The 17,477-nt window shown below is 35.9% G+C and overlaps 1 pseudogene; it reads right to left on the bottom strand.

Moving 5' to 3' along the window:
- Window positions 1-2,589: 2,589 nt before the first annotated feature.
- Window positions 2,590-6,915, bottom strand: LOC122732116 (annotated as a pseudogene).
- Window positions 6,916-17,477: the final 10,562 nt, after the last annotated feature.

Here is a 17,477-nt window from a genome sequence, read left to right as displayed (position 1 = left end):
TTGTCAGGAAGTGGGGAAGAGAAGCAAATAGCTGGCCCTAACAATATATCTTCCAAATGCATTTTGAGACCAGAAATTCCCAGCCACTGAAACATTTATATCAGATGTAAGAGAGACAACATTCTATCTTTGAGTCTTGCTCTACAGCTCCACTTACTGGTCAATTTCTTTAGAAAAAGTAAACTAATAATCTTTTAGGTTCCTTGTGTTTTGCCAAGAAATGCAAATTCCATTTTTTTTTAGATTTTCCTATGAAGACAATGAATATGTGTGTGTGTGTATGTGTGCATACATACACATATATACCCATGCACAAATTCATATGTATTTATGTGTTAAATGTACATACATTCGCATGTACATCTACATTTATCTTTCTCTATATATACACCCTCATGTATATGTCATACTATTCTAGGAGTGTTATAGATCACTATTTTCAGATATCAGTATGTCTAAATGTTACCACATACCACAAAAGCTATTTCATTTCTTTCTTAGACCTACTTTTTTCCCAACAAATGTGGGAGAAATGTAAAAAGAGATGCAGTCTGGTCACAGCAAAGATGAAATAGTCTGAATGATAATCCAATACATTTTGTCCTAAAGATAGTCATATGATATGAGTTATTCAAGAGGACTAACACCTCTGATATGAGGAATTATTAAAGCCTTTTCAGGGATGCTTATCCACCTTTGGTGTTCACCTGATTCACCCAAATCTCACCTATGGCTCTAAGAATCTGTAGCTTATGCAGTGACTATACCCTGGTAAACTGGTTCAGTAGATGGGCTGAACTAATTTAAAGGTAACTAATAGACCTCAAACTCATCAATGAATTAGGTGGATGTCTCCCCCAACCAAGTATGTGAAGACTTTCCTTCAGGAGAATGGCCAAATTAGAACTAGTTGTAATGGTGGTCATGAAGGTGACTGAAGTATGCATTGTAAAATACTTAAAGCTTGGTGAGATATCAAAGACATCAAGGTCATCTTGATACACTGCATCCTGAGCCATCACCAGTCATCTTAATTTTTGTCCTGCCAATGGAATTCAATGACTCAGGAAGAGACAGTGAGGATGATGACTTCCTGCTACACTGCCTTACTTTAATCCTATTTACTCACAAATCAAGATATCGCTAGTCCTCTTTAAAAAACAGAAGACAAACAACAAAAACAACTATACCTCCTGAATATATTGCAATGTGTTTAACTGGATTCAGTGATTTGACAGGGTTACTTAAGTTTCTAATGACCTTACATGGCAATTCAAGATATTTAAGTCAAAGTCTACCATATAATCGAAACAGGGATTTGTTATTGGAAAAATGGGGGACCACTAGAGTAAAATGTATATATTGTCTGAAAAGATCATTTTTGTTGTTGTTTTAATGTAACTATTTTTTCTTTGAAAATTCCAATATCAGGTTAAAGCATTTTTTAGAATTTATTATTTTTTTTAAGTTTTGAGTTTCAAATTCTATCCTTTGCTACTTCCCCTCTTCCCTTCCTGTGGCAGTAAGCAATCTTATAGAGTTTATATATGTGCAACCATGTAAAACATTTCCATATTAGTCAGAAGATTGAAATGAAAAGAGAGAGAGAGAGAGAGAACTGTATGTTTCAGTCTGTATTCAGACAACAACAATTCTTTCTATGAAGGCAGAAAGCATTATTGATCATGAGTCAGTCATTCACAATTCTGTTACCATGTACAATTCTTTCCTGGTTCTGCTCACTTAACTTTTTATCCGTTCATGTTACTTTTTGCTGGATTTTCTGAAATCATTCTGCTTCTCATTTATTATAGCACAATAATATTCCCTTTTAACCATATAGCACAACTTGTTCAGTCATTCCCCAGTTGATAAATATCCCCTCAATTTCTAATTCTTAGCTACCACAAAAGAGCTACCATACATATTTTTTTTTGTACAAATAGGTTCTTTCTTTTTTTTGTTTGTTAGTGGCAGACAACAGTCAGTAGCTCTACTTTAATGGCAGAAAGGAATGGGACCTTGGTGTACAGTGGTGGCACCAGAGTGGTGCTAATGCATGGGAAGCCACCTAAAATAACTGCTAGGAAGGACCTCATGAGTCATAGCAGATCGTGGAAAACAGCAGTTCCAAGGAGATGATGGCCTATTATATTTGAAAGTCAGTTCAAACCCCAGATCAGGTCCCATTGTCTTGTTCCAAGTGGAGAGCAGAGTGACAAAGTGTATTTCACAACATTGAACCTTCAGAGAATCATGTATGGCCAGCAGTTGATTGCTTCCTGGATGGGAGACCACCATGGAAAAACTGGGATGGGTTTAATCTAGCTTCCAATCCCAGGACAGCAGGTATTCTCCTCTTCTTCACTAGTCCTGAGACTCTAATCCAAGGTGAAGCTAGCGGCGTAAACCAATATGGTTTCTTCCTGGAGGAAGAGTATAGAAGGTGAAGAAGCTCCTTCTACACAGATAACACTCTTTTCTTCCCATCTGATCAGTTCCTGGAGAAAGTTCCAGCAGAAAAGAAATCTTCTTTGAAGATACTGGGTGAAAACTCAGAAGAGAGAGAAATCTTCTGAGATCCTGGGCCTAGTTCAGCTGCCGATTTAGCTGATTGATGCTTTCACTTCGGTAGCCAGGTTTGCCCATTTCCTTGACAAAGCCCACTCTATTCTTGGCAGCATGGCGGGCCACAGATTAGGGGAAAGGACACAAGAACCTCGAGACCTGAGAGAAATGCTCTCCCTCTGAGCAGATTTCATGGATGATATCTTCCAGGCAAATGATACCGAACTTCCCTAGACACTCCTCCATCAGAGTATTATCTGTTAGGGAGACTTTCTTATTATTTATCCAGGTTTGTCCTCATTTCAGAATGAGTTCACGGACAGATTTTAGGTTAGGGTACCCCCAAGCTACATAAGGCTCTATAGTTTGAAGTTTCTTTAACGAAGCTGGTGTCATTTGAACAAATACACCACTATACATTTTCTTCAGACGAAGCTCCTGTATTGTTTTAGTCACCAGATTACTCACTCCATTAATCCTTTCCATACGGACCACAAAAGCCAGACGATGTGTGTCCTTTAGCACAAAGCACCCAGGCTTGGAATCCAGCTGCCTGAGGCGAGCTACATCACAGATGATGCGATGGGACTCATGGACAAATGATTCCAGCCGCCTGAATTTGAGCTGACCCCCTTTCTTTTGCTTCCTCTTTTCCAAAAGTGCCTGCTTAGCCTGAGTGACTTTGAGTACTTGGTAGGCTTTCCTCTTCTTCAGGAGGTTCTCTGGGACCAAAGGAATCTTTTTTCTGGGCCCCAAAGTCAGCCAACACTCACTCAGGTTCTGCCATCTTGCCTCCAAATAGGTTCTTTTTTAAAAAATATCTTTGGTATAAAGACTTGGCAATGGTATTGCTGGATCAAAGGATATGCAGTTTTACAGCCTTTTGGGCCTAGATTTGTAGAAGGAATGAATAATGAATTTCCTGATTACTTTGATTTGCTTGAGCTTCCTTATTATCCAGGAAAGGCTGAAATAACCTGGGAATCAAAATTAGCCAATCAGGAGATGAAATAAATGTTGCTCAAGTCTCACATATCACTGATCCTTTGTGGTGAACTGAGTAAAACCAAAACATATTTGCTGGGCCAGCAAGACCAGCTCAAACTCGTCCATACTGTGCCCAAATGGACAAAGCTTCTATGATCAATGGAGGATTGATCCATACTTTTCTGTTTCTCTGCGTCAGAGGGTACCTTGCGTGCACAATTATTTGTGAACAAAAACCACGCACCAACACTCCCTCTTTTTTAGGTTAAGTAATTTACCATCAATGTGATAGTTGATCTTGATGCTGTTTTCATCTTCATTGAAGGCATCTGGCAACAAAATTGAAAATATAATGCTAAAAAGCATGGGGGAAAACAAACATTCTTGCTTTCCTCTATTGGTGACTGGGAACAGTTCAAAGCATCATCCATTATTCAGAGCCCGTGTAAGCACGATGTCATGAAACTGACATACAATGCTGGAAAATTTCTCTGGGCAATCAAATTTTGCCATAATTTTCTGCAAGCCTTCATGATCAACAGTTTCAAAGGCCTCCATCACATCAACAAATATATGTACAGAATTCTTTTCTCCTCCTGGCATTTCTCCTGGAGCTTTTGGGCAGCAAACATGATATCAAGCATCCCTTGAACCTTTCTGAAGAAACCGGACTCTCAGATAGATAGATGACCATCTTCTAGGTGAAGGATCCATCTATTAAGCAGGACTCTGGCAAAAATCTTGTCAGCAAAGAATAAGAGAGAGAAATTCCTGTGATTGTCACAGGATAATCCATTTCCTTTGCCTTTATAGAAATGGACAATGGAAGCATCCTTGAACTTCTGGGGATAATCACCTCTTCTTGCCATATAACCTAGATAATTTCAGTCAGTTTTTTAATAAACTGTGGACAACTTGCCTTGTAAATCTCAGCTAGGATGGAATCAGCACAAGGCACTTTGCCACATGAGAGGAGCCTAATGCCATTGGAAACATTTTCTTCAGTTGAAATTTTGGCTATGTGGGACTGACTTCAATCTAGAACATACAGACAATGACTTCAGCATTGATTGATGATGATCTGTTGAGAACACTATGGAAGTGTTTAGCCCATATCTCCAGGATAATTTTTTTTATCATTAATAAATATGACTCCATCAGCACTGAGTATTTGAGATTCACCATAAGTCTTTGGCCCATAAATAACCTTCAGAACAAGATAAAAGTGTGTTGGGTTGTTACTATCTGAGTAAAACTGAATTTCTCTCCTGGCTGCCTTACTAGGCCCCAAATCCTCCATCTCTCTAAGCTTTGCATGATGTTTGTTTTTTTTTTTTAAATACATTGTTTAGTATTTTATTTTCCCCCAATTACAGGTAACATTTGTTTTTAAAACTTTGAGTTCCAAGTTCTCCTCAACCCCAATGAGGAGGCACCAAATTCACTATAGGTTATACACACATAATCATGCAAAACACATTTCCATATTACTCACATTGTGAAAGAAAAGAGACCAAAACCAAACCAAACCAAAACAAAAAAAAAAACCCAAACCCTCAAGAAAAATAAAAAAATTAGCAAAAATTATTCTTCAATTCATATTCAGACACCATCAATACTTTGTCTGGGGTCCTTCAGAGTTGTCTTTGATCATTGTATTGCTGAAAATAGCCAAGTCATACATAGCTGATCATCTTACAATATTGCTGTTCCTTTGTATACAAGACATTTCATTTTGTATCTGCTTATATAAGTTTTTCCAGGCTTTTCTGAGAGAATCCTGCTCATCATTTCTTATAGCAGGGTAATATTCCATCACAATAACAAAGCACAATTTGTTTGGCTATTCTCCTCTTGGTGGGCATCCTATCAATTTCCCCTTCTTTGTCACAAGAAAAAAATACTATAAATATTTTTTATTATTTTCCTTTTTCTTTTTAATCTCTTTTTGCATTAAGTCCTAGTAGTGACATTACTAGGTCAAAGAGTATGTATGGATTTATATCCCTTTGGGCATTGTTTCAAATTACTTTCCAAAATGGTTGAATGAATTCACAACTCTACCAACAATGCATTAATGTCTCATTTTCCTCACATTCCCTCCAATATTTGTCATTATTCTTTTCTGTCCTATTAGTTAATGTAATAGGTATGAAGTAGTATCTCAGAATTGCTTTTGTTTGCATTTCTCTAATAAGTGATTTAGAATATTTTTGGTAAGATTATAGATATCATTGATTACTTCATCTTTTGATCTTTTATCAACTGGGGGATGGCTCTTGTTTCTATAAATTTGACTCATTTCTCTATTTGTTTGAGAAATTAGGCCTTTTTCAGAGAAACTTGCTTCAAGATTTTTTTTTAAATATGATTGCTTACTGTATTTCCCTAGATCCTATTTTCCCCTTGGTTTATTTTATTCTCTCTCTCCTTTCACCCTGTTTCTCCTCAAAAGTATTTTGCTTCTGACTACCACCTCCCCCAATTTTCCCTACTTTCTATCACACTCATTCCATTTCATTATCCCCTTTTCCTGTAGAGTAAGATATATGTCAATCTTTGAGCCAATTCTAATGAGAGTAAGGTTCATTCATTCCCTCCTACCTTCCTCATCTTCCCTTCCACTTCAAAAGCTTTTTCTTGTCTCTTTTATGTGAGATAAATTGCTCCATTCTACCTTTTCCTTTCCCCCCAGTGCATTCTTTTCTTACTCCTTAATTTAATTTTAAAAATCATACTTTCACATTCAACTCATGCATGTGCCCTCTGATTATATATACTCCTTTCAACTGCCTTAATAATGTTAAAGTTCTTAGGAGTTTCAAGTATCATTTTCCTATGTAGGTATGTAAACAGTTCAACCTTATTAAGTCCCTTATTACTTCTCTTTTTTGTTTACCTTTTTAAGGTTCTCCTTAATCTTTTATTTCAAAGTCAACTTTTCTATTCAGCTCTGGTCTTTTCATCAAGAATGACTGAAAGTTCTCTATTTCATTGAATGTCCATTTTTTTTTCCTGAAGGATTTTCCTCAGGTTTGCTGCTCCACTGTTACCTAATATCTTTTGACTCAGATTTCTCTCCAAATTAGCAACAAACTGTTCTCACTCAGAGAACACCATCCTGTTGACACTCAAGTTCTGGTAGTCACCTTGTCTTGGGGCCACTTCTTCAGCAGCCTTCATGCCCTTTTGAACAATATTTTTTTCTCATCTACCCATTTGGCAGAGGAAGGGTTCATATGCTTAAAGTAGATAATCTCTTTCCCTAATTCAGTGAAGGGTTTGCAACCCCTTTGGTTACCTTTGAGCTGGTGTAGTCCATCTGCTGAAATGGTTTACTGGCGTGTGGCCACTACACATGTTACAGCTTTTTGGAGCTATATGTGAGAGTTGGGTGAATCAGGTGGACAACTAAAGTTAGAAAGCAGCCCTGGGAAAAGACTCAGCAGCCCTCACACCTGAGGAACTAGTCTTCCTTGATCATCCATATATTCTTTCTAATTCAAAATGTCCTCCAGATAGTTGTAGATATGAAACTAAATGTTGGGAGACAGATTTTGCCATGTAGAGAAGTAGATCTGAGAGTCATTTATATGGAGATAATAATTGAAATCATTGGACCTGAATGAGATCACCAAGTGAAATACTCTACATGGAGAATAGAAGAGAGAATGAAAAGCAGCTTTGGGGGACACTCAGTTAACAAGCATGAACTGTATAAAAATCCAGCACAGGAGAGGGGCAGCTAGGTGGCACAGTTGGTAAAGCACTTGCCCTGGATTCAGGAGGACCTGAGTTCAAATCCAGTCTCAGACACTTGACACTTACTAGCCGTGTGAACCTGGGTAAGTCACTTAACCCTCATTGCCTTGCAAAAAAATCCAACACAGGAAACGGAGAAGGAGCAGTGAGATGGTAGTTGGGGGTAGGGGTAGGGAGTACCAGGAGACAATTGTGTCATGAATGCCTAAGGAGAAGAGAACATAAAAAGGTGATCATTTATATTAAAGGACGCAGAGAGCTCAAGAATTTTGGGCACATAGAAAGGGTCTTTCAATTTGGCAGATAAGAGATCATTAGTAACTTTGGAGATATCACTTTAATTGGGATGAGGATCAGACTGGACAGTTAACGAGAGAGTAAGAGAAAAGTTAATGGAGGTACCTAATGCAGAAGACCTTTTCAAGGAGTTTAGTCACAAAAGGGAGGAGAGATATAGGATGATACAAAGATTATGTGAAGATTATTTTCAGAATGGAAGATACATGGGCATATTTTGAGGCAATAGGGAAGCAGCTGGAAGGGAGGGAGAGACAGGATTAGTGAGAGATAAGGATAATAGAAGGAAAAATCTGCAGAGAAAGAGGAATGGAGCAAGTTTTTTTGGACATATAGAGTTTGTCTTGGCAAAGTGAAGAGCTACCTCTTTGTGTGAATCAAGGGTGAAGTAGGAGATCATTATAGAAAACATGAATGAGAAGATATTAGTGATGGATGAGAAAAAGGGAGGTATAGGTAAATGGCTTAAAGTTTTTCAGTGAAATATGTCGTGTGAAAATGGATACCTTGATTTGCTTGAATCCCCCAATTATCCAACCAGAAGAACTTAATGAGGATTGGCTTCATTGGTTGACATGCCATCAATCCTTTCCGGTACCTGAGAGTAAACTTATCCGGACATGGAGACATTTAGTAATTCTGAAGCCAGGGCCTTATGATTTGTGTATCAAAGGCCACATACTTGACCCCTGGAATTCCTCACTCCCCCTTTCCTTGGGATTGGTACCCATTGAATAAATCCTTTCTATGCCTACCTTTTCCTCTAGAAGTCCTTACCTGCCTTTGCTTGAAATGATTATAAACTAACACAATCTATTGCCTGGTTTCCTATTTAGCAAAGGCTGGATGGTAGCCATGCACATTTAAAATTTTTCTTTTTCCCCCCGTTTAACCAAACCATTGTTTAATTTCACAGACATCATCTTTCTCTGATTTCCTTCCCTTTTATGAAAAAGAGAATTTAAATCTCAAGAACTGATATTGGTATTCTCTGGTATCTAAATTCCCTCAAGAGACCATTTGAATCAGTTTACAGAGGCAAGTCTTTCATTTTAGATGTCAGGGTTTAGGCAAGAGAGTAACAATATGCATATTGAAGTCCCTTATTATAGAGGTAAGAATTAGAAGAAAGAGACTGTGAGTTTGACACTGAAGACATGGATTAAGGCAAAAGAGTAGAAGATTAGAGATTGGTGAGGTGGAGATTATGTTGATAAACTAGAGTTATTCAAAGGACAATAAGGATGGTGAAGAATATCAAGATCATGTCATATCAGTATTAGTTGGAGGAATTTGTGAATATTTAATCTGGAAATGAGAAGTATATTTCTGTCTTCAAATATTTACAGAACTATCAATTATATGGAAGAATTACACTTGTTTATCATGGCCACAAAAGAGAGATCTGGGCCCAAAGGAGCAATTTCAGACTGAAATAGGTGTGGGTCATGATGAAAACAAACAATACAAAAACAACTTCCTTATCATTGAAGTGTGATCCTAAAGTGAAGTAAACTATTCAGGAGGTTATGAGTTCCTGCACTTTGGAAATATTCAAGCAAAATTTAGTTATCCATTAGTCAGGGGAGTTGTAGAGTATTCTCTTTTTTTTTTTTTTCAGGTATGGACAGGCCTAGTTGTTTTCTGAGCTCCCAAATGTAAGATTTCATAAACCTCAGAATCCATGACTATGCTTTTTTAGACTTCAAATTTACATGTCTGTATTCCTAGTACATAATAGTACCTGTAACATAGGTATCACTTGATTATTTGCTTGAATTGACTTCAGGAATAGACCCTATTATTAAAATAGTTTTCTGCAAATAAATTATATTAGCTTGTCCCTAGAATATGAATTGATGAAAAGACAACTTTTTTCTTTAAATTTTCCTAATTTTATGAGGACATGTATTATTTTTCTTTAAAAATATGTGCGTGTATCTGTGTCTATTTGTGTGTGGATAGGCATGGAGACTGTAGTTATTATTTAGAGGGAACTCCAAAATGAAGGGTCTGCCTCCCCAGATTCAGTTTGGTACTTTATCTGCAGTTTATAATCTTAGAGATTTGCCTACTGAATTGAGAAATTAAGAGATTTGCCCTGGATCCCATAGTTGCTATCTGTCAGGTATAGAACTTGAATTTGAACTTGTCTTCCTGAGTTTGAGAATGGCTCCCAGTTCACTGTGCTACTATGACACATTTCTTTGTATGTTGTCAGTGTGTGTGAATGTGTGTGTGTGTGTGTGTGTGTGTGAGTGAGTGTGGGGGGATGGCTGGTGTGTGTTGTGACAGCAGTAAAACAAAATCTCAATCTCTAGAATTATACATTTAGTGAATAGTTACAAAAATGGACAGGTGCCCATTTCTAGGAGATTTTAACTTTCTCCCTCATTTCTTTATGTATTCTGCTTGGAATGTAGTCTGAACTTCAAAACCCATCAGTCAGAAGATGTGAGATACTTCTACTTGGAGGACTCCAAATCAAGTTGCTGTATCACTAGTTATATCTCTATTTTGCAGACTTCCTTCTAATTCCAATAGAATGCTAATTATTTTAAGTGGATTTCTCAGCTGACAGAGACCTTTACCAGAAAGACAGGCTTGACATGGACAATTGAAAGTTAGCTAATGAAGAACACTGAAGCCAGCTTGTTGGAATGTTAATTAAGTGCCCCACAATTCCATAGAAAGTATAACTTTTACATTCAGAAGGACTATGCTGATGTCAACATTTCATGTCTCTAGGATTTTTGTTTTACTTTCTAGGGACATATAAAATTATTTTAAGACTTTTTTCTTTAACATTTTCATTATTTGATTTAACAAGTATTTATTACATACCTGGTATGTGCAAGACATAGAAATTCCTGAAACAGGTCAGTCTGTTGAGTCTGGTTGAGAATTGAAGCAAAATGAGATAATTTTTGATAATCAATGATTTAACTAACAAAAGCATGGAAAAAACATTCAGTGAAGATATGGGGTTTTGAATGAGGACATGATTTCTTTGTTTTGTTTTGTTTTTAAGTTTTTTTGGGACAATGAGAGTTAAATGACTTTCCCAGGGTCACATAGCTAGTAAGTGTCAAGTGTCTGAGACCAGATTTGAATGCAGGTCATCCTGAATCCAGGGCCAGTGCTTTATCCACTGCACCAGCTAGCTGCTCCAATATAATTTCTTTGGATTCTAGCCTTGGTTCCCTTTCATAGGTAAATATACTAAGTAAATATTCCTTTTAGGTGTTTTTTTTAAAGTAGTCTATATAGCAGTATCATTAGTAGATGTGTATAACACAACCTAAAACACTAATCACTTGATAGCCAGCTTCATGGAGCAATGGAAAGAGCACTAGGTTTGTAGTCAAAGGACCTAGTTTAAATCCAAGCTTTGCTATTTTCTAATTGTGGTACCTTAAACAATTCACTTGAACTTTCTGCCCCTAAGTTTCCTCATCTATAAAATAAGGAGGTACTACTGGACAGTCTCCAAATTCCCTTCCACCTCTGGGTCTATGATGCTATCATCTTAAAAATTGAGTGCAATATAAGGTAGAAAGGAACATGTGCACAAAAGAAGCCCAAATCAAGTTAGAAAGGTAATATTATCTCTTCCAAATTGGATCTGATAAGCCTTTAAGGTAACATTTGATTGCATTGCCAGAAGATAGGTAGGATTTCAACAAGTAGCAATGTCCATGGAAAATGTAGATTTATAATAGATTGATTAAAGTAAGCTGGCCTCTCAATAATAACAACTTATAAAAATCCTTTAATTTACTCTCTATGAGGAATCAACACTAAAGTAATTTATATTAAATTTTTGTTAACACCCGTGATATGAAAATAAATCTTAGGCATTTAGGTATGTAGTATAAGGACAGGGTTTGGATCTATGTTGGAGGGATCTCCTAGATGAGGAATCTTCCTCTAGTGAATAGTCAATAATAGGAAAACAAACAAACATTTATTAAACATTTGCTTATCCTGTGATAGGCATCCTGTTAAGCACTGTGGATTTTTACTCATTTTCTGTCGTCTTTGACTCTTCATGGCTGCATTTGGGGTTTTCTTGGCAGAGATACTAGTGTGGTTTGACATTTCCTTCTCAGGTTCGTTTTATGAATGAGGAAACTGAAACAAGCAGGATTAAGTGATTTGCTCAGGATCACAGAGGTAGTAGGTGCCTGAGACTGGACTTGAATACAGGAAGATGAATCTTCCAGAGTCCAGGCCTGACACTTTCCACTCTGCCACCTATCTATCCCTAGCGCTTACTATGTGCTCGGCATTGTGCTAAACACTGGGAATAGGAAAAAAAAAAGAAAGAAAGAAAGAAAGAAAGAGGAAAAAGCTCCTGATCTCAAGGAGCTTACATTTTCTTGGGGAAGATTAGAAAAGAAGCAGAAAATTGAGTGGTGGGAGTGGGGTAAAGGAGATAGTATGCCCTGGATGGAGGTCGGGTTATGGAGGCAACGTTAGTCACAGTAGTCCCATGGTAGTACATCTGGGTAAGAAATGAGGAGATCTATCTGCTTCTACTAAAAGTACTAAAAGTAGGTGACTGCTACTGGGTTGCACAGACACTGTACCAGTAAGGATTTGAATTCCAGTTTTTTGGCTTCCAGTCTGGTTTTCTACCTACCATGCCATCCTGCCTTTGTTGAGGTGGAATGCTAATAACATTTCAAATATAGTAGGTGAAAAACAGGGTTTTCTGAAAGATTTCTTATCCAATAATACCACCATGTTCAATTTTTAGTATTACTTTTCATCAACCATAATAACTCATAATACCATTATTGATTTGAAGTTCTTGCTGTGAATTTCCATTCCTGTCACATCCTTACCCCCAACTACTTATCACAGCCACCAGAACTGAACAACACTTCTTCTCTGACCAAGAACTCTGCTTTTGTCAGTTTTGATGTTGAAAAACTGCCATTGTTTGAGGTAAACTTCAATTAACACCTCTATATTTAGCTGGCTTTCCAGGGGATTTCTAATTTATTGGTTTGTATTGCTGTTTGTTAGTAGAGTATTAATTGACTCTCTCTGTATTATCTATGATGTTTCCATTTTTTGCCCCATTTTTGAATCAACCCTTCCTGCCGTAATAAGAAAGTTTTTGTGAAAGTTAAAATTAAAAAAAGAAGTCCAAATACAATTGAGAATCAACAGCTCTGCCTTATATTCTCATGAGATAATGTTCCCATCAAGCATTCACTAACATCATCTTCAACTACTAAAGCTATTTTGAAAGGAGCATAAAGAAAGAACCACTAGGAAAAATATCATTTTGTTTGGGGTCAAAGTTAGACAGGAAAACAGATGAATAGTTTTGTAAGATGATGGAAAGCTCACAGAGTTACTACATGACAAAAACTCGATTGAATGTAGGCTTTCTGCTAAATCTATGTATTGCTTCTCTAATGCTTCAGTTTCCTTTTCTGTAGAATAGGAGGTTAAGACTAGATTATGTCTAAGGTCCTTACCTAATGTAAATTTTATGATCATGTTGCTAAGAAGTAAATACTACAAGTAGTATGGTTACCATGTTATAGATGAGCAAATATGGTTAATAGGTTATAGATGAGTCTCGGTGACAGTATATCTCATGTTTCCTGACTTCAAGATGAATGTTTTGCCTACTACATTGCAAAATCTCAATATTGTGGTTGTAATTATTATTAGACAATCCATAGTTTTGAAAATATTTTCACCTAAAACACGAATAATTGTAAAACAGAGGCAAAAGTTATTAGGATTTTTTAAAAATTGGAATAGCTGGATGCCCCAGGCAACTGACATCCTTGAGGGCAGAGACTGTTTAATTTTTGACCCTATATTCTCAGCATCCTGCATACAACAGATACTTAATATGTCTATTAAATTGAATTGAATTCCATATTAATATTTAGCTATACCCTCTGACTTAATTGCATGGAACCTTCATTAGGATATCTTACATCCTTAATGTTAAGAGGCCTTGAAAAATCAAATATCCTTCTTTCTCCCCAGTTTCATATGGGTAATTAGAGAGAAATAATATGTGACTCCTACTATCTAGGCATGGAATATTCATGTTCTGTGTCACATAGTGTGACCTAAAGATTGTTTTATACTCAATGTGAATGTTGACAGAGATATCATAAAACATGTTTGACTACAAAATATTAATATGTTTCTCACAACAATGTATTCAATCTTCCAAGAAACAAATTCAATTATTTGGTGTTTGGAAAGATTAGGACATTACATATTTCCAAGTATATAACAAAATATCCCCACATGTAAAGGGACCATCTACACAAAAGTAGAAAGGGAAGCTTTTGCTTCCCTAGGGTAGATGATTTTTCTAGTTTAATGCCTAACTAGTGCAGCATTGCCCAGTACCACAAAAGTGGAATAGCTGAGGTTTGGGATAGTTTTATATAATCTTGCTGTTTGAGAAATTTGACTTTTTTTCCTGTTCAGTAGTTTAATCTCTTGTTCTTGCTTCACACTCTTCTTCCTCCAGGTATCCAAGACTTTCATGTTGTATCTTTGCATCATGTTGTATCTTTGCATCATGTTGTATCTTTGTATCATGTTGTATCAGAAGACTTCCATGTAACTATGGATTCTAAAATTTCCCTGTCTTTCAGTTCTTATTATCAACTATGACCTGTCTTGTGGTTCCTTCCCTATGGCAGCTTCTTATGACTGGATAATGAATATAAAAATGCTGATTTCTCATGGGATAATGTTCCTATTAAGTGTCAATTAACAACACCCTCACCTACTAAAGATAGCTTGAAAGAGGCATAAAGGAAGAACCACTAGTCAAGCTATTACCTTGTTTGGGGTCAAAGTTCAACAGGAAAGCACATGAATAGTTTTGCAAGATTTAACATGTTATTGACTAATTCTAACATGCTTGGTATATGATCCTCCATTACTTCTCATTTTTTACAATCCTTACATTATGCCAGGCTACTTTCACAGGGGTTCTTTCCTCATTACCTCCTATTGTTAGTAGTTTTCTCTATCCCTTAAAGTGTCTTTATATTTATTGTGTGAATTTTCTATATTATATACTTACATATTTATTTCCACCCTTAGAATATAAATCCCTTAAGTTTCTATTTTCTCTGTGTCTAGCATTGTACTGGCACATGAAAGTTACCCAATAAATACTTGTGGAATTATTGAGTTGAAAAAAACATGTTAGTTCCCATGTTGCATTTTAACAGCTCTCCAATGCCTTAATACAAACAAATGAGTGATTTTAGGTCTCATTAAAACTTGGTGAAAGAGATATTTGAAGGCAGAGGGCATTTTTCCCATTTAACCAAAATTCCACTGTATGGGAAGCTTTTTATTCCATATATTACACATAAGGTCACATCACATGGTAGTTACTTGATGCCTTAAGGACTGCATAATTACTAAAATGTAACCGCAGGCATTTTTCATCTTTGTTACTCTAATTAGTGTAACTATTCATTGGCCCATATTAAATAAGAGAAATACTCTCAAAGCATATGTGATCTCATAAGTTGGTATACTTTCTTCTCTAATTCTGATATCAATCCTCCTTACTCTAGTACAGTAATCAAAAGTTTCTAGTTGTTTTTTTTTTTAAATATACCCTTTTGGCCAGAGTTCTGGTTATGAGGGTATTAACTTAGATTTTGTATGTCACCCGTAAAGGTGAATATTGTGTTTTGATGCTTTTCCAGATGGGAGGATGTGTTGGCAATTGTGTTCCATTGAGGTAATCTTAGAGACCCCAGATACAAATCCATGCTATAGTAAGGCATCTTTTTAAAGGGGCTGTAGCAAAGGATTTAGAGAAAGCACTATGTTAATAATCCCTTTGTGTAATATCTTCCCTTTCATGATAGCTTTGTAGCCTTGCCAAAGTTACTTTTTAATGTCTTTCTTACCATCAAGCAAAGTTCTAAGAAGGAAATGATAAAAATGATTGAAAACCATAGGCACCATAGCCCTTGGCTTTCTCAAGTTCTTGAAAGACATTAAGTACCTCCATGTACACAAAGACAAGAAAATAGTTATGTGACAGAAATTCTATGAAGTTTTAAAAAGTATGTTCTCTTTCTTTTTGGCTTGTACTCCTAAAGTTAAACAAATCATTTTCAAATTTGGATTACCTAGTTTAGTATTTAATGATAAAAACTAATTAAACATAATGATTCCTTCCATTCCTTTTCCATACTGGTCAATATTTAGAGGTACCACTTGTGAAATCATTTTACTATATGTTTTCCTCTTCTACATGTTTCTATCATCTCAAAAGTATGAAATTTTAGGGTTCCTGCTTAGGCAAATAGTGTTCAGAATTCCTACAATACTCTGGATAATTCAAGTTTACTCTGGCCACTGGGGGCCTGAAAGTGGGTGACAGCATTAGTCAAATTCACTCAATCACCACCTGCTAACCTTTGCACTTGACCTACATGTGTAGCACAATAATTCTGGCCAAAGCCTGAAATGGAACAAGAATGGGGGATTTGCTCTGATTCTGTGCCTACTTAAATGCCACCACTATATATTTTTTTTTTCTCAAAAACTTACAAGAATATATTCAGTGAGTAGAGCTAAAGGCATATTCTGTTTTGTGGGTAGTGGAAAGTGGGCACATAATAACTGCTTGTTGGTTAAAATTGATCTTTTATATGATGAATTGGATGGAATTTTTTACAAGGCTGTAAAACTCTAACTAAAAGCTATGTTTTTTTTAAATAATTTATTGGAAATTGATGACCACAAGGTGTTGTAATCTGAGACTTTTTAGAGAAGAAAGACGGTCATCCATTTCTATATGTCACTCAATATTTAGGTTAAGCCTATTCTTGACAATTATGTGTTGCTTGATTTGTATGTCTCCTGAATCTAAATTGTCCATCAATTAATCATAACATTTTTTTTTATTCACTAAAATAACATGGTTGATTTTTCCTCTGTCGTGGTTGTGCATGATACACTTGGAGTATTAGAGCAATTTCACAGCTCCCAGGTGTAATATTAGACTGAAGCTTGGAATAAAGGCTCTAACTAGGAAACATAATTCATTGCTTTATCTTGTCAGTATAGATTTTCTCTATTTATATAGAAGCCTGTGGAGAATGTGAGAGTGCCATGGTACCGCAATAAGATATGCTCACTGATATGTTTATATCTGCAAGCATATAACACCAAGAAATAGAAATTTGAGTATTTGAGAGAGAATTTGAACAATTTTCCTAGAACATGTACTAGAAGGATTTAAAATAAGCAAAATTATTGGATCACAGTTGTTGAATGGTCAAAGGTCATAGTTCAACACATCAAGACCTCAAAGATCTGTTTTTTTTATCTCTCTTCATTTAATCAGATGGCCTTCCATCTATGAAATTCATAGTTAGATTTCAAGAGTTGAGTAACTCAGGGAGGTTTCGTGACTAGCTCAAGGACTCATACATGTTACATATTAGAAATGGGATATGGATCTACATTTCCTTGACTCAAAGTCTAGGACTTGATCTGTCATGGTTGTAGATAGTGAAAACTAAATAAAGATTTGTTGAATATTTATATATATATATAAATGAATGTTTAAGTGAATGTGTTCTATAGAAAGTTTATACATACATACATATATATATACATACATGTGTATGTATATATATATATATATATATATATATATATATATAATCTTATGGTCATTAAAAGAGAGATGCTGAATACTAAAAATTTATTAACAAACATTAATTACTAATGACTATGTGCCAAGGATTATACTAGATGCTAGTAATAGTAATAACTAGTAATGGCTAAATAAAATTAGAATTTAACCTCTTTGAGTATTATATATG

The sequence above is a fragment of the Dromiciops gliroides genome, chromosome 6, assembly GCF_019393635.1.
Source record: "Dromiciops gliroides isolate mDroGli1 chromosome 6, mDroGli1.pri, whole genome shotgun sequence".
In the NCBI taxonomy this organism is placed as follows: domain Eukaryota; kingdom Metazoa; phylum Chordata; class Mammalia; order Microbiotheria; family Microbiotheriidae; genus Dromiciops; species Dromiciops gliroides.
Note: the sequence above shows the minus strand (reverse complement) of the source record. Positions and strands in the feature narration are given on the sequence as shown.